Genomic DNA, 23,750 nt, shown 5'->3' with positions numbered 1-23,750 from the left:
AATCCAGTAAAGTAATGTAACCTGCCAAATCCCTGTGCAACCTAGTTCCAACCTACAACTTTACAGCTTCAGAACATTACTATCCTCTCTGTATGCTACAGTACAGCTAAGCTGACTTTGTTATTGCTTACACTGTCTCCTATTTCTTCTGCTTTTGTACTTACTATCCTTGCTATCATAGAGATATTAGGTATCAAGCTCCTACCATGAGACCTTTTCTGATCCCCACTGCAGCTAATGCCTTCTCCCCATAATCATCTCACATTTATTTTGTATACTATACATACATGCATATATATAGTCCTGAAGAAAAGAAATCATTTCACTTTTTTGTCTCTGGATTTGATACAGTGTCTGGTAGACAGCAAGAACCTAATAAATATTTCAACAATGGTTCAAGGTTACATGGGTAAATGACAAAAGTAGGATTTTAATCCAGGTCCTCTCACTGACAGCTCCTTATGGAGCTGGGTGAGTGGCATTCCATGCATGGGCAAGATAAAGAAAATGGGGCATGGAGATTGATTCCCCTCTACAGACAAAAACTATTGTCCTGCTTGAACAAACTGATCATCTGAAACATCAGCATGCATCAGGACATAAAAGAAAACGCTGTTGGAATTCCTAAAATAGATAAAAGTCGAAGCCTGCATTAAATATTTCTTTCAGGTAGTCCTATGGGTATTATCATCTTGTTCTTTTCAGGTGTAATGCTTACAAAAGAAAGTAAATTTCAAATGCTTAGAAAAAGAACAGAAGCACTAACAGTGTATGATGAAGGTAAAAAGTTGGTTAAAAAAAAAAAAAGGATCAAGATTCAAAAACATCCATTTCCACAAGGCCATCATCAGAAGCAGCAAACTCTTCATCCAGAGAGGCTAATAAATTACCCAGATCAAGCATATGTTATATTTATTTAGTCTACAAGCAGCTAGGTAGTAGGGCATGAAGTGAGGAATACTGAGGCTCAAATCTGAAGCATTAGTTGTGTGACCCTGGGCAAGTCCCTTACCTGTATTTGCTTCAATTTCCTCATCTGTAAAATGAATCAGAGAAGGAAATGGAAAACCACTTTGCCAAGAAAAGCCAAATGAGGTCACAAAAAAGTCAGACAAGACTGAAACAAATGAACAATAAAAAAATCTAGTCCATACCAGATACCTATATCATATAAAGACATCTCCTTTACCTTATAAGAATACTGACTCTGAAAATAGGAAATTTGGACTAAAATTCTACCTTATGTGCTTACTACTTGTGTTTGTCCTTATCAGATCAACTAACTAATCTCCCTCAGCCTCAATTTTTTAAAATGACATTTTAAATTTTAATTCATAAGTTTTTAATTCTTAATAGCCTTTTATTTTCAAAATGTATGCAAAGATAATTTTCAGCATTCACCTTTGCAAAACCTCATGTTCCAAATTATTCCCTCTCTCACCTTCCCTTAATAGCAAGTAATCCAATATAGATTAAACATGTGCAATTCTTCTATACAAATTTCCACAATTATCATGCTACAGAAGAAAAATTAGATCAAAAAGGGAAAAAATGAGAAAGAAAACAAAAAGCAAGCAAAGAACAATAAAAAAGTGAAAATACTATTCTGTGATCCACACTCAGTCCCCCACAGTCCTTTCTCTGGGTGCAAATGGCTTTCATCATAACAAGTCTATTGCAATTGACTTGAATCAACTCATGTTTGAAAAGAGCCATGTCCATCAGAATTAATCATTGCATATTCTTATTGTTAATCTGGTTCTACGTATTTCACTTAGCATCAGTTCATGTACGTCTCCCCAGCCCTCTCTAAAATCATCCTGCTGGTCATTTCTTATAGAATAATAATATCCCATAACAACTTATTAAGCCATTCCCCAACTGATAGCTGTTCCGTCAGTTTCCAATTACTTGCCACTACAAAAAGGGCTGCTACAAACATGTGGATCCTTTCCCCTTTTTGATGATCTCTTTGGGATACAGGCTCAATAGAGATATTGCTAGATCAAAAGATAGGCATAGTTTGAGACATAGTTCTATATTGCTCTCCAGAATGGTTGGATCAATTCATGACGCCACCAACAATGTATTAATGTCCCAGTTTTCTCACATCTCCAACATTTATCATTTTTTTTTCTTATCATCTTAGCTAATCTAAGAAGTATGTAGTGATATCTTAGAGTTCTCTTAATTTGTATTTCTCTAATCAATAGTGACAGGTTATTTTTTCATATAACTAGAAATGGTTTTAATTTCTTCATCTGAAAATTGTTTGTTCATATCCTTCGACCATTTATTAATTGGAGAATGGCTTGTATTCGTATAATTTTGAGTCAATTCTCTCTATATTTTAGAAATGAGGCTTTTATCAGAACACTTGGATGTAAAAATTCTTTCCAAAATTTCTGCTTTCCTTCTAATCTTGTATACATTGGTTTTGTTTGTACAAGAACTTTTTTAGTTTAATACAAACAAAATTATCCATTTTACAGATCATTAACATACTTTCCTTCTTGTTTGGCCATAAATTTCTTTCTTCTCCACAGATCTGAGAGGTAGACTTTGTTCTTCTAATTTGCTTATAGTATCATTCTTTATATCCAAATCATGAACTCATTTTGACCTTATCTTGGTACTGGATGTTAGGTGTAGGTCAATGCCTAGTTTCTACCACACTAATTTCCCATTTTCCCAGCAATTTTTGTCAAATAGTGAGTTCTTATCCCAGAAACTAGGGTTTTGGGGTTTATCAAACACTAGATTATTATAGTCATTGATTATTTTGTCCTGTGAACCTAACCTGTTTTACTGATCCACTACTCTGTTTCTTAGCCAGTACCAAATGGTTTTGATGACTACTGCTTTATAATAGTTTTAGGTCTGGTACAGATAGGCCACCTTCATTTGCATTTTGTTTCATTAATGCCCTTGAAAATCTTGACCTTTTGTTCTTCCATATGAATTTTGTTATTATTTTTTCTAGCTTTGTGAAATAATTTCTTGAGAGTCTGATTACTATGGCACTGAATAAATAGATTAGTTTAAGTAGAATTGTCATTTTTATTATATTAACTCAGCCTACTACCCATGAGCATTTGATATTCTTCCAGTTGTTTAGATCTGACTTTATCTGTGTGGAAAGTCTTTTGTAATTGTATTCATATAGTTTCTGACTTTGTTTTGACAGGTAGACTCCCAAATATTTTATATTATCTATCTCTTGCTGCTGGACTTTGTTGATAACATAGAGAAGTGCTGATAATTTGTGTGGATTTATTCTGTATTCTGTAACTTGGCTAAAGTTATTAACTGTTTCTAGTAGTTTTTTAGTTGATTCTCTAGGATTCTCTAAGTACACCATAATATCATCTGCAAAAAGTGATAATTTTGTTTTCTCATTACCTATTCCAATTCCTTTTTTCTTCTTTTACTGCTAAAGTTAGCATTTCTAATACAATATTGAATAGTAATAGTGATAATGGGCAACCTTGTTTCACTCCAATCTTATGGGAATGCTTCTAGTTATAATTTTAATTCTTAAGTTTTCTTAAATTAATTTTCTTTCTAGAACTGCAAAATGAAATGTTTGACCTAGACAGCTTGGGAGACCCCTTCCCACTCTCTCTCTATATCTTGTTCTCCCATGAAAATGTCAACTGTTCATAATGCCTTTACAAAACAAAGAATAAGGAAAATTAAGACTTTTTCCACATTATTTTGCAAAGCATCTTTCTTTCCAAAATTAATTTTAAAATGCACAGACTATTCTGTAGTAAGAAAAACATCTTGGGATCAATACACTTAAGATTTTTCAAAGACTATTGATTTAAGAGAGTAGAATGAGCACTGAGCTGGGAATCAAGAGTTAATACTGGCTAGCTGTTTGATCCTGAGCAAGTCACTTAACCTTAGGAAATCTTTTCCTCATCTGTAAAATATGAGAGCTGAATGAGATCAGTGTGTCAGTGGGAAAAAAAGTTGTAATGGCACACAAAGCAATCTTGTTAGTAACATTAAAGTTTATGATCACCTGAGGGAAAAGATGAGGGAAATTGATTGAAATTCACCCCATGACTAGTTATCTTCTTATGGGTCTAGAATCAATCATTACACACATCCAATAATGAATGAAATCCAATCAATTCACAGTTTGACTATAGAGAGCAAGTGCAAAATAATTGATTTGACTATTGAGAGTAAGTGCAAAATAATTGGTATTTACTTACATTTTTAGTTATTTGTTTAAAATAATAATTTATTTTGGTATTAACACCTGTAATATAAATGAATAAAGTTGGAGATTTTGCAAAGAGCAAAGAGAGAAAACAAAACAAAGAGCAACCCACAAGCATTAAAGAAATCAAAAGCTGAATTTGTTTGAAGAAACAAATATCCACAAACTGGAATAACAAAATTCAAATTTAATAAAAGTCACACATGTAATCTCCAAAATGATTTAGGTGGTATTTATGGATACATAAGAAGGGACAGTAGCTAGAACATTGAATCTGGAATCTGAAAGACCTGAATTCAAATCTAGCCTCTGATTCTTATTAGCTGTGTATCTGAGAACAAGTCACTTAACCTGTTTACTTCTTCTACTTAACCTGTTTATTTCTTCTACTGTAAAATGGGGATAATAATAGTCCCTACCTCCCAAAGTTGTTTCGAAGATCAACAGGGATATCTTATAAAGCATTTTGCAAACCTGAAAATACTATACAAAGATTAACTCTTAACTGCTGAATTGTTAATTTTTTAAAGTTCTATTTCTGAAGATACTTCAAAGACTGCATTTACTTATAAACAAAATGATGCAAGTGATGAACTGAAACAACTTTCCAAAATACCAATTTCTATAAGTAAAAAGGTAAATAGACATTATTGTAAAGTGCCTCATAAGGAAAAATGTATTTATTATTAAAATCATTTCTAGTTATTTAAAAAAGTTATTTATAACCATTAAAAAGGCAGCTAGCTGGCTCAGTGGGTAGAGCACTGGCACTAGAATAAGTAAGACCCGAATTTAAATATGGCTTCAGATATTCACTAGCTATGTGATCCTGGGCAAGTCATTTAATATCTCTGTCTACCTTAATCTATTGGAGAAGAAAATTGCAAACCTCTACTAAATTTGTCCCCCCAAAAAATCCAAAAAAAAACCACCCAAGGACAGTATGGTTGGAAGATGCCTGAACAACAATAACAATTAAGTTGTACCATTTTAATGATAGGAGTTATTCACACTACTATAGGATTCTAAATAAAAATCATCTGGAAATGCTTTGGAGTTTTCTCTGTGGTAAGTTTGTTTTGTTTTGTTTTGTTTTGTTTTGTTTTAAATCAATCTTATCCTTGGCACCATCAGTTGCAATGCATTTCAACTGTTCTTAAAACTATTTATTGCAAGGCTTCTAACAAAATCTGATTTGTTTCCTCCCAATTCTCTGAAGAAATGATGTTTAATTTTGAGGGGCTATTTTGAAAATCAAACTCCTCTCCAGCAGCTCCTAGAGAGTCTGTTTGTCACACCCACACAAAGTACAAACACCACCCCTTCCATTCCCAACACTACCCAGAGCAATCTTCAGTAAGGTCTAATATACCCAGTGCTGCCAGGGAATGAACTTTTGAATACAATGAGTTTTTCCCTTTAAAGCAGTGGTTCTCAAACTTTTGTTTTCAATATCTTTATCCTATTAAAAATTATTGAGGATCTCTCCAAAGAGTTTTTGTTTATCTGGATTATATTTACAGATATTTACCACATTGGAAATAAAAACTATTTTTGAATCTGTAGACCCTCTAAAAGGATTTCAGAGATCCCCAGAATTCTCTAGACCATACTTTGAGAACCACTGCTTTAAAGTGTCAAAGCCTTTTTTAAAGAATATGTAGCCATCATTTTAGTCAAAACAAAATGTATTGCCAGCCTTCCTACAAATAGTTTACAGAATACATTTGGATATTTTCTTGATCATTGTGCTATACAATACAGTGACTACATTAAGGACTATTTATCTCTATGCTAAGTATTCCCAATTTTTTTTTGAGTTTTTATGACTACTATATTAAATAACCCAAATTTTAAAAAAATTTTACATTTTGTAAATCTGATTTAAGGCTCAGCCCCATGTGCCAGCTCCTCAGTCCTCAGCTAAAAGTGTTTTCTCCCTCCTCGAATCATCTTAAAATACTTTGAGAGCTCCTCTCTGCCCTCTTCATAGCCTTCTTTATCTACATATTTAGAGTTCTCCCCACAAGATAATAGAATTTTAAGAATTAAATGATGAAAACTAGGGATTACTAGTTCAATCCACATAGTTTCGCTGATGGGAAATTTAATTGGGCTAACCACATCCCCAGTACCTGAGAGACAACGTAGCCCATTGGATAGAGCTAGCCTTGGGAAGTCCTGTCTCTGAGTTACTGACTGGATGTAGAGCCTGGGTAGGTCATTTAACACCTTGGACCTGCCTTAATCAACCCTCTAAGGGAAGGGAGGAGGAAGAAGAAAGGAAGGAAATAAACATTTACATATTGCCTATTATGTGCCAGCCAGGCCCTGAACTTTGTAAATATTATCTTTCTTGAGCCTCACAATACTTAAAGGTAGGTGCTACTATAATACTCATTTTACAGATAAGGAAACTGAGGTAGCCAGATGTTAAATGACTTCATTTAAGTCTAGTAAATGTCTGAGATCATTTAGTTAGTAAATGATCATATAGTTAGTAAATATCTGAGATTAGATTTGAATTCAAGTCTTCCTGACTCTAGGTCCAGAATTCTCTCTGCTGTGCCACAAAGCTCCCTCCTAATACTATAAAGTTGTAGAGAAGACTCTATTTGTTATTTCATCCTCAGTTCCCTAACAACAATGAAATCATTGATCTAGTCCTTAATTATGCTGCCTCTAAAGTTCTCATTAAAAAGTTGGACAATTCTCAATCTCATTAATATCAAAACCTGTAGTTCTAGAATCAAGAGGCCTTTTATGGGACACCTAAGTAGCATAGTGCACAGAATACTGAGCCTGTGAAGCCAGAAAGATCTGAGTTCAATTATGGCCTCAGACACTAGTTGTGTGACTCTGACCAAGTCACTTAGTCTCTGTTTCCCTTAATTTCCTCACCTATAAAATGAGGATAATAATAGCCACTACCTCTTAGGGTTGTTGTGAGGATCAAAGGGGATAATAATTGCAAAGTGCTTAGCACAGTGCCTGGCTCATAGTAAGCTCTATATAAACATTAACTATTATTATGAAATATAGGGCTGGGCTCAATTATGTCCCTTCAATTTATTAGCACCTTACTTACAGAAAAAAGCTACAGGTACCACTGAAAGTTTACACTAATAGTATTTTAAGGAATGAATCTGGTTTTTTTCATTCACACTATTAACATTTCAAGAAGATGGGAAGAGCTAAAGAACCTCTTCAGTAGCAGCGACATCAAATCCCCAGGGAAGCACAAAGAACCAAGGAAGGTTCCTAATTCCAAGTATTATAGAAACCATGCCCCAGCAAGTAACCAAAGAAAAGCAACTAAAACATCTATCAAATGACACTCTGTAGAACAGAGTACTATACATTTTTATTCTTTGTTTGTGAACAAGTTTTTATATGGGCAGTTTTCAACTGTCCCCAAATGAAAATGTCCCCAGAGGCTCAGAGACCGAAAGTCCCAGAAGGATAATTTCAGTAGTTCCCTCTCTGATAGCTTTTCTAGAAAAATATCTTTTCTTTAAAAAAAATTATAATAACCTAGAAAAGATATAGTTGTGATCTTGGAGCTCATCTGAAGCATTAGTCCTCTCGAGTTATATGGGTTGCCCCTTGTCTGCACACCAACATGGTACATAAAACCAGGAAAGCTTCTGCTGTGAGATCAGTTGTCTCAATTCCATTGGGTTTCTTATATGGTATGTGGTCTATATTCTGGCCTCAAGGATGCTACTCCCAGTTTGTTTTACTTGCCCCCCATCATCTGCTCTGGGACAGATGTTCAAACCTGCTCCACTTATTTTATTTTCTTCCTATCTTTTTCCTTAAAGGTCAGACAATGAAACTCCAGTTGCCTGTTTGGAATCTGGTATCTCTGTCCCCTCCCCTCCTGCCTGCATATAATCCCCAGCTTTAGACCTGGCCCCAATATAGTGGCCATCCCCAGCCAGGCCAAGGCCATAAAGAACTTTATCAAAACTTCTCCTGTCTAGCTCAACATCAGGTCCAGGCCTCTTAAAAACAGCTGGCATTTATATGGGTTTGCAAAGCACTTTAAAATATTATCCCATTTGATCCTCACAACCACCAGGGAGGAAACTGAATTACCCAGCAGGGTCACAAAGCTAGACAGAGGCCACACTTATTTTCAAGTCTTCCCGACTTAAGTAATCTACCCACTGCAACACGTGGCTCTGGCCTAAGAGCCACCACTGTGCTACCCACAATCTAGCACGATATTCATTTGTACGCACAGATCAGAAGGGCAGAAAGATGTACAAATAAGCTTTGAAAACTACAGGTCAACCTTATTAAATATCTGAAGAAAAGCAAGCTGTATGGAATTGAGATCAGTCATTTCATGAGCGAGTGGTACTCTTTTGCTATTCTATTAAGCATATGGAAATATCTGTTTTATTTGGTGCTAAGTTTAGCAACAAAAATGAATTTTTAAAAAATGATATGTATTTTAAGGTAAGCCCAAACAAATTCTCTTGGCCAAAGAGAAAAACTGACATTTACATGGCACTTTAGGTGTGGATCTCATTTGATCCTCTCAAAAATATATTTGAGTTAAGGGCTACAGATATTTATCCCAATTTTTCTGATGAGGAAACAGGTTGGAAAAAAAATGTGACAAGATTTACCTGTGATCACAGAACTAGTTACATGTTTCAGGCAGGGTTCCAAATAGGTCTTTCTGATTTCAAGTTCAGAACTTTATCCATGATGTCAATGGTATAAAACTTAAACTGAAACAGAGGGCCATTAAACCATATTTAACTATCCCAGGACGCTGCATACAGATTCAGTCCTTATTTTTGTTTATTTTGTTAAATATTCCCCAATTACATTTTATTCTGGTTCTAGTTGCATTCGATTGTTACACTCAGGTAGTGTATGGGTTACCTGCATTATCTCTGCATTATACCATGCTGGGACACAAGATTGCAAAGGGCATCTCTGCTGTTAGGTGGATAGGCAGACTCAGTCTATGCTGGGACCACACTCAAAGCCTTTCCAAAGTGCGCTCCAATAGTATCATTGTGAATTTAAGGTTACCTCTTAGATAAATCAGGCATGTGATAAGATTAGTTCAGAATTTCTCCAAAATTCTAAAAATGTTCCTCTAAAAAAACCCTGAAGCTGGATTTGAGTCCTGCCCACATTGCCACTCTATCTCTTCTACTTGAAATCCATTCAAACAACAGACACTTAGCAGGTGCCTGATTTCTTATTCAGAGTCCTCCTGTGGCATTGTTTGTCTTGTCATTTATCTGAGCTAGGAGGGGAGGTGTGGGAGAAGGAGCAAATGGTAACTGTTTGGCAGCTGCAACCCAGCATATAGAAAAAGAAACAGTTTCCCACTGTCTGAAGAGAACAGAAATCTCCTCAGAGATGATTATAATTTCATGGAAGACAGAAAAAAAGGGAAAACTGGACTGCCTCATTTTTGGAGAACTCTAGAGGGGAAAAAATGTGTTTAAAATCCAAGTCACCTGACACTGGGTCATGTAAACCAAAGAAATTCCTTCTGCAAATGAAGTCATTAGTTTTGAGCCTTGGAAAGAACCTCAAGGAAACAAAATACAAATGAGAGATCATCGTGGGGAGTCACTGCCATCACAGAGGCAGGCCAGCCAACTCTGTTCAAGAAAAGCCAAAGGCAATCTTTGGCAAAGAAGAGGACATCATACCTCCCCAGCTCTATCACAACATATCACCAAGGTGGCCAAAGTATCTGGCCTAGAGCATGTTTTTCTATTTTAGTTTCCTCATTTATTACAAGAAGATAATGAACTTGTCACCTACGCTACTGAGGTACTGGGAAGGGGAATGCTTAAGGAAGGCCTGGCTAGCTATAGATTCAAGGTGTTAATTTCAAAAGGCAAAGTATCATTACTATCATAAAAACAAGTATTAATCCCTAGACAAAAACAATAACACATTTTTGTAGCACTTTACCTATACACCCTATGAGACTGTTAGTATTTCTATTACTGTTCTCATTTTACAGAGATTTTACTGTTTACATTTTACAGAGACCTCTTAGAAGTTGGTCAATGTACTTAAACTTAAAATATATAAAATGGCAACAAAACTTTTCCCTCCCAATCTAACTCAAAACTCCAGATTATAATAAATTCTTAATGATTTTTATCAATGGAGGCAATTTGAGACTGCATAATCTGCTCCCCCTTCCCTATGTCTAATCATCCATTTGCCTTTCAAGAATATTTCTTACTTATATTTTACATGTAATGGGTATGTATGATATTCTAGGAATTCAGTATAATCAAAATAATAAAACCACACAGTGAAGAGATGTCTCCTAGAAAAGAGTTTAAAAAAAAAAAAAAAGGATATGATCATGAACTCTTAACTGAGTTTATTCCTAAATGAAGCCCATTCCAACACAGGGAGAAATTTTAATTCATAGAAGTCATAACCCTAATCTAAGTGGATTTTTTGCCTAGGCAAAAAAGAGAACAGAGTATTCTTGAAGCAAATAATCAAGTCATAAACATTACCATATTTCAAATATTTTTTCAGTTGTTAAAAATACACCTTCCTCCACTTGGCAGAGAAGTGGGGGACTATGAGGGTAGACCATTCCATATACATTTTTTCAGATAGTTATAAGAATGATGATGCTTTTGCTTTAAATGTTATTTGTTATAAGAGAAAACTCAGAGGTTGGGGGAGGGGGATACATTAAGAAATTACTTATGTAAAAATAAAAAGCATCCACTAATTGGAAAATGCTTAAGAAAACTGCAGTACACAAATGAATGGCCTATTATTCCTACAGTATAGAAAGTGAGAAATAAAAATTCAGAGGAGCATGATATGGCTTATATAACAACTCATGCGGAATGGAGTAACTAGAAGCAATATACACCAACATTAAAATAACATAAACTGAAAGAACAAACCCAAGAAAGACTCAAAGCTGAATGCTATGCAATGATAATAACTATGAATCTTGGAAATGGAGAAGACTTGGAGAAGTACTTCTCTCTGTCCCCTCCTAAAAGAGGTGGGTGAAGGTCTGGACTTAGCTAACATGTTACTTTTGTGAAATGTCTTTTGCTTTTTGCTGTCTTTGTTGGAAAAAGATGACTCAGTGTATTTGGAAAGGGGAAGGAATTTATTCAGAAATAAAGACCTCGTGAAAATTAAAGATATCAATAAAATGTAAACAAAAGACTTTTAAAATCACTGAAGAAAATAATGGAATTCAGGTTGTGGCCCTTGCTTAATCCATTCTGCTGCCAGCCTATCTCCTAATACTGAGACACTATCAGATCTTGGTTTAAGGAATAAGAAACATTCTACCTAAGGTTGTTGAAAAAAAAGTTTACAAATGTGACTTAGGATTTGGAATCAGAAAACAGATCTGAATTCAAATAACCACTTATAACTATGTCACTCTGGCTAAATCACTTCCCCCTTTGACTCTCACTTAAAAAAAAAAAATTCTATGTGTGATAGGACCTTTGGAGCCTGCCTCGTTCACCTAACTTGGCACCATGGGTCTTGTCTGGGTATGCACAGATCTCCTAATGTGCAGGCAGACCAACCACCTAGAACAGTGTTAGCCTCCTTTGATTGGCTGTCTAAGTGGGAAAAGGCTGTGACCTTAAAACTGGCAAGACTGTGAGATAGTCCCTTTTTCTTGCTCAAGATCTTTCCCTCAGGATTTTCCTATTATGTCTGGAGAGGGTAAGAAAATGGAGAGGTGTGCTGCCATCTTAGAAAATCTGGACATTGTCAGACAAACGCCCATAGAGATGGGCTCTCCTTAAAGCCCCATTACATATGGAGAGTGAAATGAGCAAAGTCAGGAGAACAATCTGTACAATAAAAAAGGACATTAAAAAAAAAAACAGCTTTGAGAGACTTAAGAAGTCACATCAATGCAAGGATTAACCATGACTCCAGAGGACTAATAAGGAAGCATGATTCTCCAACACCTGACTCTAGCAGCATTAAGAGACAGATTTTGGGACATATCCAATATAAGAATTTGTATTGTTTGACTTTACATATTTGTTGCAAGGATTTTTCCTCCCACAGGGGTGGGGAGGAAGAGAAAAAATTATTTTTATTCAATGAAAAATAGTTTAATTAAAAAAATAAAATAATAGTAACCACTGCACTTCATGATCTTCTTGTTAGGAAAAAAAACCCACTGGGGTTCACAAAATGGAGATATGCCAACTATTATTAAAAAAGCATCACTGGCAGTGCATGATTGGGCTCAAACTTTCCTGACAGATCACACAAATACCTGGCAAAACCTGTAGTCCTGTGATTACTGGAGGTGTTCATAAAAATGATCTAGTCATTTTTCTCCCCACTCTCCCTCCTATTAAGTTACATGATGGAAAAAAAATGAGTCACCCATAAAAGTGTTCACTTTTCCTATCTAAGTCTTTTGGACCCACCTCTGAGATCCTTCCTCTACAGCTTAATGAGAAATCCAGAAAGAACTCTTGTTATTAAAATGGTAGGGAAACTGAATGACTTGGAGGAAAAGCTAATTCTTTTTTGTTCACCAGTTGAGAAAACTAAAAAAACTCAGGAAGTTAACTCCTACTGAAAGTGAAACATTAATAGAAATATTACTGGAAAATACCAAACAGGAAGAGAAGGAAAATTCCATTGTTGCGCCCAAGTCTTCCATCTACAATTAACATCCTCAAGACTGAAGAATCAGAAAATAATTTAAAAATTAAAGCATGGAACAAAATGGAAATTAATCAGGTTATCACCTTCCTGCTTACTAAGTAAATCAAGTCTACCCTAAAATCAGCTAAAACCAATTGCATGAAATACTAGGGGCAATTCTATAGATCAAAAGACTTTAGTCATGCTTTACTGCTAAAAATGTAGGTTGCTTAATACAAGCAAAGATCTTAAATGTTGCTGAATTGACAACAATACAATTTAATATAAATTAAAGCACACAATGAGATGATTTAACAAAGCAAAGGTGGCAAAAATTAATATTTAGTAATTAATATTTTACTGATTTATTATTTAGTAATTAAATCTTTAGCAATATATTTTTTCTATCAGCAAAACCTAAGAGGCCAAAATCGTGATTAAAAAAATCAAAGGTCTGATTATTAAGTTCTTCCTGATGGTAAATCCAATCTGCCCCCATAGTCTCTCCCAACTGATCCATATTCTCTTCTCTGAACCTATAGAGAACAAGTCTAATTCTTCTTTGATAGAACCAATCAATGGTGTAATGGAAAAATCATTGTACTGGGAGTCAAGATCCCTAAGTTCCAAATCTCAGTTCTGCAAGTTGCTTCAACTTCACCTTTACTTGCAATAAAGGGACTGCATTAGCTAATCTCTAAAAGTCCATTTTAACACTAGCTTTCTATAATTCTATGATTTAAGTGCACCTTCAAGTATTCAAAGATGATACTATGTTGCTTCGTAGTCTTCCATGTTCTAGGCCTGCAAAATAGTTCCATAACTTCAAAGCTATGATTCTAGGATTTGTTATTATCACTTTATAATGAGCTCATAGCTCAAGCTATAAAAATTTGCTCCAGGTTGAACTTGCTTGTCAAGGTCTCTGACCATCAGTAAATTCAGCCAGTTTTTACTGAATGGCCAGAGAAAGTCACACCTGTTTCAGATTGGCTTTTTAAAGCTATTTTTATGGATAAGGAAAGGGTTGGAGAAGGGGTTAAGTCTCCTAGGTAAATCAAGTGATAATCATCATTCAGGTTGTCAAAATCTAGAAGATATCATTCAATCAATTCTTAAGAGAGCAAGCAATGAGGTGCCGATTTTAAATTCTTAAAACAGTAAACCTAAATTTCATATATAAGATGTGTAAATATACTAACTTCTTAAACCATATATTTTCTTGCAAGCTATATGTTTTGTTAATGTGTATGTAATGTGCCTCTGTGTATACAGTGATGTCTTTATAAAACTTACATGATGTATTCAATTCTTCTTTTATGAAATTTTAAGACTAAAGTCATTCAAAAGGAACTCAGAACTTTAAAATTTATTTGCATCATATTATCAATTCTTACCTCCTTTCTCAGCTCAGGGAAAGAGTGTATCTATCTCACCTTAAAAATATCTACATTGCGTATGCTCTTGATTACAGCCTGCCAGCCTTGTTTCATCAATCATCCTAGTTTTATATTCAACTTCTTCCTTTCCACCAAGCTCTCCGTGTTTGGGAAAAGGAAAGAGGGAGGGAAGAAAGGAGGGGAAAAGGAAGGGGAAAGAGAGAGAGAGAGAAGAAGAAGAAGAAGAGGAGGAAGGAAGGAAGGAAAGGACTGAAGTAAAAAGGAAAGGAAGAAGGAAAGAAAAGGGAAGAAGGAAGGGAAGGGCTTTGTCTCAACCTTAGGACCTCATCCAGTTGAAGTCTCATCTCTCTCCTCTCCTTCAAAGTCAAACTTCTTGAAAAAGTTGTCTATAATTGATGCTTCCATTGATTCACATCTACTCTTTCCTCAGTCTCCAGTATTCTGGTTTTCCTCAGGGTTCTACAGAAAAGGTTCTCCTCTAAAATCATACATAAGTATGCCTTATTATCAAATAAAATGATAGTTTATAAATCCTCATCCTCTTTGAAGTCAGGTCATAGGTATAATTTTGACCATTTTCATCTCTCATGTCTTCAGAAAAACAACATTCTTGGTTTTTTCCCCTGTATCTAATTGCTCCTTTTCTCTCCTTCACTGGTTCTTTACCCACAGTCAACATCTTAAAGTGGGTTGAACATAGCTATGGCTTATGGCTATGGCTTAGCCCTCTTCCCCCCAAAACACTTTTTACAATGGCATTTGCTCTCATGGCTTCAATGGCCATTCATACAAAGGTAATTCCCAATCAATTATCTCCAAAATTGAATTCTCTTCCAAGCTTCAGATTCATACCTCCAATTGATTACAGCAATGGTATCACACTCAGAAAGGGGAGTCACTAAACTATACATAAGGATCTCTTGTGGGGTGCATATATTAGAAAGCCATTTGCTAACATTATGTACATTTTACTCTATTTTAATTTATTTTATTAAATATTTCTCAATTACCTTTTAATCTGGTTCAGGCCCAACTCACAGGGTGGCCTACATGTGACTTCTAGGGCTTCTGTTTGATACCTATGGTTTATAGCATATTCCCAACTTGAATGTCTGACACCTCAAACTAAACATAACCAAAACAGGTTTATTTTCACCCCATATATGTCAAATATGGCTCTCCTTGAAACTATTAATTCTGTAGGTGACACCAATATTTACTCAATCTTCCATGTTCAGAAACTTTGGAGATGCTTTTTGGGCACCACTCATATCCAATCAATTATCAAGTCCTGTTAATTTTAACTCCATATCTGTCATTTCTCTTTTTCCACTGCTACCAGACTAGTACTCATCCTAAATACCACCCAGTAGTTTTCAAATCATTTTCACTGTGCACCTTATCACTAAAAAAAAATGTTTCAGCATGCACCTCAAGTATATATATATTTATCTAATCATAAATTAGATACATACATGGTTGTACAAATAATTATTTATATTATAAAATGTACAAAAAACAGAATTTAAAAACAGTACTATGAATGAAGAAGAAATAATATTTGATCCTAGATTAATGGAGAATTTAGAGAAGAGAAGTAGTACAGTGAGACTAGTACTTTAGAAAAATCCTTTTGCAGCTTAGGTGGACGATAAATTGGAAAGAAAAGAAATTTGAGGCTTAAAAAAAACAATTAGGAGGCTGTTCCAATAATCTATTCAAGAGATAATGAAGAAGTACATTATATAAGTGACTATGTGAGCAAAAAGGGACAAATGTGAGATATTGAGGTAGACCCAAAATCTGACAACTGAACAGCTATAAAGAAGTAGTCAAAGGGGTGGAAGAACTAAAAGAAAGATCAATGTCATGAAACCCAGAAAGGAGAAAATATCTTAGTAGAAAGGATGGTGAAAAGGATCAGATGTTGCAGGCAGCTCCAAAGAATGAGACCTGAAAAAACACATCCAATGTGGCAATTAATAGATCACCTGTAACTTTAAAGAGAGCAGTTTGAGGAAAGAATGGAGGATAATAAAGAGGTTGGAAACCTGGATAGCTGTAAGGATAATGGTGATCTCAAAGAAATTAGGGAAGTTTGGAAAAGGAGTAGGTTTGGAGGGGAAAAAAGTAATGCAATTGAGATCCTTTTCTGTTCATTTTGTGCTTCTTATTCATTGAAAGATGGATGGATGAAAGACAGATGGAAAGATGGGGATGGAGCCATTCACCACTGTCCCACTAGAGCATCCAAAAGGATCCAAGGAATAGAGATGCTGGGAATTTTGCTTGCATAAGTGCTATGGATGCCTCCATCATTTTAGGTTACTCTAAGGAAACATCAGAATAAGTTAAGTGAGGGAGTATTAAAAGGGTTAATGTAGCTATATTGGAGATAAGCCTATGACTGTATACAAGTAAAGGAAGGTGCTCTATAATTCATTTTTCTACATCCAACAAGGAGATCACACTTCTGCCTGGATTAAGTTACAGCCCCTTTAGCACCATTCTATATCCCTTACTTGGTACCTATTATAGGTCACCCAGACTCCCCTTTATCCTCTCATCAAATTCTCAAATTTGATCAGCAAACTTTGCATAGAATTAGTTGGCTTGTCAAGGCAAGTTAAATGGCCTGGCATTCATTACCATCCCCAAACTAGTGACACATTACTTTTACCCATTATGTCTTACTATTCACCTTCATATACTCAACACTACAACCAGTCTGGTCATCTTCCTCCTGTACTTCACACACATCCTTCTATAGGTCTTTGTTTATATTGCTCCCTCATGCTATCCATCCTTTAAAAGCCAACCCAAATACCCCAAGGTCCATGAAGGTTTTGGAATAGAGGTATGTGTCATATATTCCTAAATTCAAAGGGGAAAAATCCAATTTTCAGTAGTGCTTCTATTCTGTTTATAAAGAAGGAACTATATATAATGGCTAAAAGAGGATAGAGATGAAGAAATCATGAGAATAACAGTATTTAGAGAGAAAGGGAATATTACAAATTCCTCATTTTTACCTCATTTACACCCTGAGAGGTGATGTCATTTGCTCAAAGTTATACAGGAGTAAACAGCAAAGCAGAAATTCAAACTCAGATCTTCTGATTTCAAATTCATTGCTCCTTCCATTATGCCACACTGCATTCTCAGAGGAATGCAAAAGAAGATAAGAGTGGGATAGTGACCTATCCCAGATGTCCCTTTCTCATGTTGTTGTTGTTGTTGATCAGTTGTTTCAGTTATGTACAAATCTTTATGATATCTTTTGGGCCTTTCTTGGTAAAGATACAGGAGAGGTTTTGCCATTTTCTTCTGCCCCTCATTTTACAGATGAGGACACTGAGGCAAACAAGTTAAGTGTCTTGTCCAGGATCACACACGCTGGTGTTTAGGGCCAATATTCTATCTACTGTGTCACCTAGCTGTCCTTTTTTTCCTCATACATCAATAAATATCAAGAATCTCACTCTTTTACTCTTAAATACTTTGAATCTCAGCTGAACAGAATGCAATTGAGAAAAACTTCATTCAAATATGACTTCTGATATTAGCCACATTATCACAGACAAATCATTTAAACTCTCTCAGCTTCATCTGTAAAATGAAGATAATATATCAACCTTGTCACAGGTTGTTTAATTTTGAGACTTGAATATAATAAGCACTTAGTAAAACTTTAAAGTGCTATAAATTCACCAATTACTATAAACCTGGGTTAAAATGTAGCTCTGCTACTACTCCACATGTGGGCCCCTGTTCAAGTCACTTAACCACTCTGTGTCTCAGTTTCCTCATACAGAAAAAGAAGTAGGAAAAGATGACCTCCAATGTCTCCTACATACTCCTAAGTCTATAATCAGTAAATTAATTTGTGAATTCACAAATAAATCTAATTCCTTCTTAATGTGAGGGTTTTCTTATTTATAGAAATTAACAGGAAAATGGGACCTAGTGAAATGAGTTTTGATCATGGATAACTTTCCAAATATATATCAGCTCCGTAAATCAAGAGATACCTGTAATTCATACTGCCAAGCTCTAAAACTATATGAAGACACCATCTCATGGCCTGGAATATAAATGATGGGCCCCAAAGCTCAGAACTACCAAATCTGTTTTTTCATTTTAATCACGTCACTTTTAAGAATTATTAATGGAGCTATATAGAAATGTTTCTGACAGTGCAACCTTTTAGCTAAAGCCTAACAGCTGGCTTTAATCTAATTCTATTCCAAGAGATTTTTAATCAAAAGACAACATGGTAGAGTGAATAGAGGGCCTGCTTTGTATTTAGAAGACCTAGGTTCAAGAGCTGCTTCCAATACATACTGGCCATATGACCTTGGGCAAGTCACAATCTCTCAGCATTACTCTCCCTTAGCTCAGTATACAATAAGTTATAGATGACTTGCCAATCTTAGCAGTGGAGGGAGTTTCTAGCCTGGAATTCTGCTGTACAGATGAAATTATAGGTCTGGACCAAAAGGGAAAGGCAAACTATTATTTGTTACTTAAGTACAGGGTATGTGTTATTATTCAATTCAACTATGTAGATTCAGTTTACTCTACCTTAAGCTTCAGAAGACCATCGACCATACCTAATTTATATATGAATGCCTCCCATCCCAGCTACTATTCTGCTTATAGAAGTTAATGTTTGCTGGATGAAAAATAAAAGGTGGCTGATTTTTTAAGGGGAAGGGACTTCCAAGGTCATCTGACCCAATTCCTTTATTTGACATTTGTAGAAATTGAGAGCCAAAGTCACATAGGATATTAAGTGTTTAAAGCTAGGATTTGAATCCTGACCCTTAAACTCCAAATCCAATGGGCTTTATTAACCTAACAATACATATTTTCATTTGGTCAGCTGTTGTAGAACTGACATTTAGCTAATTACAAAAAAAAAAAAAAAAAAAAAAAACAAAGACTTCAGCAAAAATAGAACTGGATGGTACAGATTTTATCATATAGAACATTATTACAGAGCAATATTCTTTTTTTGAAAACAGCATTTTCCCCCAACTGTTATACAACATTAGATTTTACATTAAGCATTTCTTTGTCAAGATTTCAAAATGATGGCTAATTGAACCACTTCTTTTTTTTTTTAATCAATTACTCTGTGCCTGAGTATGCCATGGATATCTTCCCCTCTCTACCTGTGGCTATCTAGGAAAATGAGTTAATCTATTCTTTCTGCTTCTGAGGTGAATCCTTGCTCCATTCCCCACAATGATCAAGCAGTACCCAACCCTCTTTCTTTGCAACTCTGGTCATAACCCTGTAGCTATTCTCAATGGTTCAGAACTTCTTTTAAACGCTCTGGCTACAGATAGGTGCACTAAATAGTCTGTGCTACCTGCAAAGAGAGCAGAGGAGGAGAGGTGATTGGAAAAAAGAGGCTGCATATTATGTGCCATATTATGCAGATATAAGAAATTCAATGTATCAGGTATCCAAGGAAGAGAGACCATATGAAAAAAAAGAGAGTGAATGTTTAAAACCTTAGAAAAGGGGAAAAGGTTGAATGAAGGAGACCAACACCAAACTGAGTGATTAACACAAATCCTAAATATATGCAACCAAAAGTAGCATGGTATGAGGAAAGGACTAGGAATCAGTCACTCAACTAGGAGAACAATTCTGAGCAAAGTCATTTAATCCCTCCACCTCACTTTCCTCACTACATCTTCACATTCTCTTCTAGCTCTAAAAATTAAGACACCAGATTGTCAGCCCAAGGATGATTTTATAAATGAGATGCAAATGTTCTAGCTCTAGCAAAGATATAGTAATTAAACCTGAGTTTCGGCTTCTCATCTGTAAATTGGGGATAATAATACCTGAGTATTTGTGTCTTGGGGTTATTGTAAGGATGGAGAGACAGAGAAGCAGAGACTAGAAAGAAAAACTGAGACAGAGACAGACAGAAATGTCTAGCAGAAAGAAGACTCTGACTAGATGATGGGGGAAGTCATCAGGTTGTAGGCCTGGGGGATGGGAATCCAAGGTTGAATCAAAAGGTGTTAACCTATTTCTTTCTTCCTATCTCCCCTTGAGAGCTCTTTCCTGCTCTCAGAGATATTTGTTCCCTGTCCCCTCTCATCTTTTCTACTTAAATGATTAAATATAAATATAATTTATTAAACATGGTTATTGAATAACATTTTATATTCCCTAATTCTCACCTTTAAAAGTGATTCAAAACTTTGCTTCTCTCACTAAAAATGAAAAAAAAAATCATTTTCTTTATATGATCTTCAAAGGGTATTTTAAGTTCTATAATAGATTCTTTTTGTTTTTCATTTTCAAACACATTCCTCCTTCCCTTCTACCAATAAATCATTACTTATAATAAAGAGAAAAGGGCAGTTCAGCAAAATCATATCTATCTATTCTATATCTTTAGCTTCCCTCCACCCCCATCTCTGCAATGAAGGGAGGGAGGTACAGTTTTTTCAACCCTTCTTCATGTCCAAGATCAGTCATTATAATTATGGAGCATTCTGTTTCATGAGATAACAGATTTAGAGCTAGAAGAAGGGATCTTGGAGGTAGGTCATCCAGTCTAACCTCCTCCTTTTAGGAATGAAGTTAAGCAGCTTGCTCAAGATCTCTCACACACAGGTGGTAAGTGGCAGACAAGACTGAGATTTAAATCCAGGTCCCCGACTCTAGGGCCAGGATTCTTTCCAATTTACTCTCACTGTTATAGTCTTTGTAAAGATTGTTTTCCTGGCTTACTTCACTCTGCATCAGTTCATATGTCTTCATGTCCCTCCAGATTCTTTGTATTGGTTTTTTTCCCATGGCAAGCTAATACTACATTGTATTTTATTTGTATATCACAAATTGATTAGCCATTCCCCAAACAATGGTCATTTATTTGATTACCAATTCTCTGAGATCACAAAAATGACAACAAAATGTTGCTATTAATATTCTGACACACCTAAGGCCTTTCTCTTTGACATGAAACCAGAAAATTAGGATTAAAGAGTATAGAGTGTTTAAATATTTTTTAAAGCAATAGCTCGACTCAATCCTAGTCTTGCCACGATCCCTCCAACATATTATTTATCTAATGTCATCTTTTATTTTTTTGAAAAAGCTCCATGGTGGGGTGAGAAGGGGAAGAAAGGGAGCCATTTTTCACTTTCTGTGGGAAATGATGTTAGACAAGGTAACAACAAAATTAAGCTTCTCCTTTGGTTACTTTTCTTCTTTATTTGCCCCAACAGATGTTGGCCAAGACTCCTAAATACTGTCATGTTACCTCTAGGTAGCAGCAAAATCTCTCTGTCCCCTGCACCTTTGCTAGCCAAGTTAACCCCACAAAAATCTTAAGTCCTTCTTGTTGATGCCCTGTTTTGGTCCTAGAAATAGAAATTCCCAGCTTATAAATCAGAATGGAGTACCTTGAGAACATGAAGGGGGAAAAAAAAAATCACTGATAGTGGCTTCCTTCATACCTAAACTAGTACCACCTAGTCTCAACTAGTTGACAGTAGTACCAGTGAACCATATGGTGGGAGCTATAATCAATGATCTTCTTATGAGAGGTTCTATTAACAATTCAGTCAGTCTCTTGTAACAGTAAAAGAGCCAAAGTACAGACCAGTATACTAGTGGTGACCAGAAAGGTATTGCCTGACTTCAGGGCAGAAGCCTATCAATTTACAGAATAAGACATACTAGAATTTTATAGAGGGAAGGTAGGGTGGGTTAAATTCAAGAAGATCACTTTTGGAAACCCCATTAGGAAAAAATCAGCCTTTGAATGACAGGTGACAAGAGGCCAATAGCACCAGAAATGTGAAGAAAAGAAAACCAGAACTGCTAGTGTCTTCCTCTTACATATCTCACTGACTTATGCATCTGATAGATACTGCTTTCTTGTTAAATATGATTCAAAGTTTTTCTTTCTTTCTTTTTTTTGGGGAGGTGGAGGTGGAGATTGGTGGAGAAGGAATAAACCTAACATAAAAGTTGCTTTTCCCATATTCCTCAAATAGATTGTCAGTTTCACCTATGTCCACTCCATCACTCCTTCCCAAGAGATACCAAAAGAATAACAAACCTTAAAACTAAAATTGGCAAAAGGATTTGGGCTTTCTTCTCTATAAAGATGAAATAATAATCACAAAATGAAAAAAATTATTCCACACACTAACAATGCTCCCCTTCCCCTACCTTAAAGGGGTTGGGGAGAAAAAGCAAAAGGTGTGTTCGTATTTTTTAAAATTCTTTAGGTAATGCAGTCATATCTCTCCATAACCTTTGTCCCAATGAATCTGAGCAAGGTTCCATTCTTCTCTTCTTCCCTGTGTAAAACTGAAGTTATGGAACCTAGGAAGAATCTGTGTGTTAAGTATGTAAGCAGCACTGTTTCAACCTGACAGTTATATGCCTTCCATAAAACACAAGGAGTATGTATATAATCTATGCAGCTGTGTGAGAACAGGCTGATTGCTTGTCTCCTTGGATTGTGAGCCCCCAAAAGGAGGAGAGTAGTAAAAAAGGTATTGAACAGAGTAAGGAAGAGGAGTTGCTGCCACCCATTAGTAATACGACCTTGTACAAATTATTTCACTTTTGAGCCTTACTGTAAAATATAAGGTTTAGTCTAAATCAAAGGTTCTCAATTGAGAAAAATTTATGAATTGTACTTAAACACACACCCACATTTCAGGATATATATACATACACACATGTACGTGTATACATACACATATGTTATCATGCATATAAACATAAATGAAGTTATTTGTACATAGACAGCTTTACAATAAGATACCTATATGTAAATATAGATATATATGGATAACTATTTCAATATAATCAGCTTCATACATATTTATGTGTATGTGTGTATATGTCTATCTATATAATAGATATATACACACACACATATATGTATATGTAGTGTATATAGTATATGTTACACACACACAAACACACTCACAGTTCAGGACTTTCTTTCAGTTGAGAATCCTGGAACCAGACCAAACCTCACATTTTACAAGAGTATGCAGAGGCTGGCTCTGAAGTAAAATGATTTATACAAGGTCATACCACTAGTAAATGCTGCAGCACCTTCTCCCCATTGTTTATACACACACACATACACACACATATTATTCCAATATAACTGTTTTCATCTGTGTATCACATTATGAAAGCAGTAATATTGAATGCTTATTAAAATATACAAACACATTATATATAAGAAACTAGTTACAGTGAAAAAAATTTATCGTTCTATATATAACAGTACACGTGTATCTGTATATTAATTTTGATTCAATACAACTGATTTCTTTTTGTAATCCTATGTATTTTATTTTATGCATTTTAGAGAAGGGGGTCCCTAGGCTTCACCAAACTGCTTAAAGGGGCCATCACACACGTTAAGATACCGTGATCTGAAT

General features: G+C 35.4%; 1 protein-coding gene across 1 annotated transcript in view; it reads right to left on the bottom strand.

Annotated features, from left to right (window-relative positions):
* The window catches only part of SHB (SH2 domain containing adaptor protein B), a 342,467-nt gene that overhangs the window by 316,113 nt on the left and 2,604 nt on the right, over positions 1-23,750 (bottom strand). The window lies entirely within an intron of this gene.

Source organism: Antechinus flavipes, chromosome 1, assembly GCF_016432865.1.
Source record: "Antechinus flavipes isolate AdamAnt ecotype Samford, QLD, Australia chromosome 1, AdamAnt_v2, whole genome shotgun sequence".
Taxonomy (NCBI): domain Eukaryota; kingdom Metazoa; phylum Chordata; class Mammalia; order Dasyuromorphia; family Dasyuridae; genus Antechinus; species Antechinus flavipes.
The sequence above is the reverse complement of the archived record's forward strand: the minus strand, read 5'-3'. Positions and strand labels throughout refer to the sequence as shown.